Here is a 3,416-nt window from a genome sequence, read left to right on the forward strand (position 1 = left end):
AAATACACAATTTGTCTGATTACTATTATGCTTTCCAATGCACGTCTATCGTTCTGGAAACGAACTTATGTCAAACCATTTCTCTGTGACCAATTACTCAGTCACTGCAGCCTTCTTCAGTGAGAACCACTGTGAAAAACAACTGTGGAAAAGCTTTCCTGCGTCTTTTGGTGATTCATAATATGCAGTAATTCAGTTTTATAAAGCTCGACCGACTGACATTTAGGTATAAATGACTTTTCACAAGGGGTTCGAGATTGTGTTGTTTGGCTAAAACAAAGGCAGTATTTCCTTTCTTGTCTTCCACTCTCCCCAGCCCCCCTCGTCTGCACCTGCTTGGGGAAAGCTGCGTTTCTGCAGATGAACCTCATAACTGCCCTTCTGTGGCTGACTCGGGCCCCAGGCAAGGCCCGTAGCATCTGCAAAGCTGGCAGCGAGATGGTGTTTCCAGGCTGGCACGGGGTCGCCGGGGAGCCAGCCAGTCCCCAGCTTCGTCTGAGCAGCTGAGAACTCTGCCGGAGTCTTACCCACGGTGTTCGGTGACAGGGACCTGGGCCACGAGCAAGGAGAGCCCTGAGCAAGTGTCAGGGTCAATATTTATAGACCGCTGCGTAGCTGACTCGCAGACAGAGAGCACGGGAGACAAACACGCGCACACACGGGGCAAGCAAAGAAAGATTGTCGCCAAGGGGACTTGAATGTCCAAGTTTTTTTTTTTTTTTTTTCCCTGAAACAACATTCTGTTTTAACTCTCAGGTTCAAACTTCTGCTGAATCACAACCATTCGGCGCTGAGCTATGACAAGAGAGGAGACAAAAAGTTAAACGAGCAAGGCTGCCCTAAGCGAGGAGGTGAGTAACTGGCCAGGTTGGCCTCAGTCTTGCTTTGCCTGGTAAACGCCACCTCCCCGCTGGGCGCGCGGCATCGGTGAGCAGAGGGCCCTGTGGCACGAGGGAGGGGCCGCCTGCCGCCCGAGAATGTTCTGGGTGGCAGCGGAGTCCCGGGTGCTGCTGCTGACAACGCTGCCTGCGTTCCTGAGACGCCTCGTGTCGGCTCTCGAGCACCGATTTCATGACGTGTCCCCTCAGTAAGTTTCTGTCTCTTGGTTCTGTCCAACTCCAGATCTTCCAGTTGGTAAATTCCTGTCTGCTTTCGTATCAGTACGAAGACATTATCATCGGTTAAGCGAATAGCAGGGGGTGGTCCAGGAATGGGATACAGGGGACAAATTCAGATGAACCTGTGAAGATGTAGCAGACGGTGTCAACACGTGGCAGCCGGGAATGTGGCCAACGTGGGTGGGGTCTTTTTTGAAAAAGCAGCCGACATCCACGTGGTCGTGCAGTTAAGTGACACAGTCACTACCTTTGGCAACAGAGGGGAGCTGGGAGGGATGAGAAGTAGGAACAGTCTTCTTAACATAAGGTGCAGAAGACCGAAGCACCGAGAAGTCCTGCTTGTCCAAGTGACTTGCGGTTGGTTCCTTATGAACTGTGACTCCGCACTGGGAAGTAAACTAGAATGAACATCTCCCACTACGCGATGGTTTGGTTCTTTGCAGTCATCACATATAGCACTGTAACGTGTTTCTCTGTATGTTCATAGGCCTGTAAAATGTTCATTTTTCGTTATTGTTTTGGGTATCCTAGCTTATCACCAAAAACAATGCTGCTGAAGGAGATGGAAGGAAATTGTTTTCGATGTATTTTCTAATTGGGCACACTCATGATATTTATGTACATTTATGCTTATATTTACCACTGATGGATTAGAAAGTAAATATTTTGCTTCGCTAGAACTGCAGCATTCACTAGATGAAATTTACTGACACGCTGAAAGTCTCTTGGATTATTTTTTAGGCTGTGGAACTGTCAGCATGATTTTGAAAATTTTTAGGTCACATTATAGATGGTGATTATGGTTCCAAAGGGTTTCCAAAGGGTTTTCTATACTACGTATTTAAGTTAAAAACAAAAATGAACTTAATGTTTGCTATAAAGTTTAAACTATAGGCCAACAGAGATACTGGGAAAAGCTAATACTCTGGCATTGATTCTTGTTAGGGCTAATATGTATGCAGAAAACAGCTCGTTCTAAAATAGGATGAGCCAGATCCAAAACAGGAGGTGAAATAGGTCAAAATGTAAAGAATGTATCCTAAAATGTGACAGTAGTTGTGCGGTATCACTTTTGTGGAATGCATATATAACTTTTAAAATGATGCAAAATGTTTCGGCTAATCTAATTGATACCTAAATATAAAGTATATCTTAACATTGATTTCATGCTTGTTTTATCCTCTGAATCAAGTTTTTTCTTTATACTTTTTCAAATTCTGCCTACCAGTTCATTAGTGGGTTTGTTAGTTTTTTGATAACAATGTGTTTATTTTGTGATTATAACCATGGTTGATCTAGAATGGGCATTTCCCAATTAAATAAGCTGACTGGCTAAGTTCATCAATAAATTTTTCTTAGCTATTGCCTTGGGGTAATGTCTCATGACCAAGATTGTAATTTCAGTACTTTATTTGGTATCTTTTATTTTTTTCTGCTTTATATTTTACATAAATACTTATGTGATATTGCTTTCTTGCCCTTTTTTGTTGGTTTTATTTCTGATGTCTTGTTTCTGGATTTACCTTGTTGAAATTTTGAGCAGAAAACAGGGCAAATAAATAGCTACAATAAAAGAGAAACTAAAGAATGTTTTTCTTTTAGTCAAGAGAAATAGAAAATTGTGATATTGGCTGATAATATCTAAAATGTTTTTGTTGAAGGCCGATTGCGTGTCTTGAAACTGGAAATACCTTCTCAGTGTTATTTTTGGCTTTATTGTCAATTCTGATCTTGGCTATTTATCATGTTTATAAATAACATTTTATAGGCAGGTGTATCATAAGAAAGTAATGTAGAACCTTTTGTATTCTGTGTTAATAATCTGTTGAAGCAAGATGAGTGAATTTAACTTGAAATATTAGTATTGGCCTCCTGATGGATCTCACTTCCCTGGTCTCTTTTGCTATACTACCAGTCCATCTGCTACCCTACCCTCCGAGGGACCGGTCTCCCACCCTGAGGAACACATGGCTTTCCTGCTGAAACCCTCCCGTCCCTGGCTCTTTGCTACTCATAGATCAAGGTCAAGCTTCTAGGTGACATAAATCTCTTTTTGATATAAGCTCTGTTTTTGTTCTTCGTTCAGCAGGACCATTCCCTCTGGGGAAACTATCTCTCTTGCTTACTCGTGAGAGTATTTCCCCTTCTCTCTGTTTTACGCTCCAACAACATTGAACATCTTGTATCTCTCAAAACAATCCACACTGTGTTGCTTCTTTCTGGAATCAGTTGTGCTGCTCTGTCTACCTTGAAAGCTCCCTTCCTAGTCTTTGGGTTCCAGCCTCAGTGGAGGAACCC

At 42.6% G+C, this 3,416-nt stretch overlaps 1 protein-coding gene across 1 annotated transcript in view; it reads left to right on the plus strand.

Annotated features, from left to right (window-relative positions):
• Positions 1-760: 760 nt before the first annotated feature.
• BMPR1B (bone morphogenetic protein receptor, type IB) overlaps positions 761-3,416 on the plus strand; it is a 193,364-nt gene continuing 190,708 nt past the window's right edge. Inside the window, exon 1 of the mRNA XM_012647175.1 lies at positions 761-851. The gene's annotated coding sequence lies outside the window, so the exon portion shown is untranslated. The remainder of the gene's footprint in view (positions 852-3,416) is intronic.

Source organism: Propithecus coquereli, unplaced genomic scaffold (genome assembly GCF_000956105.1).
Source record: "Propithecus coquereli isolate 6110/MARCELLA unplaced genomic scaffold, Pcoq_1.0 Scaffold26, whole genome shotgun sequence".
Lineage (NCBI taxonomy): Eukaryota > Metazoa > Chordata > Mammalia > Primates > Indriidae > Propithecus > Propithecus coquereli.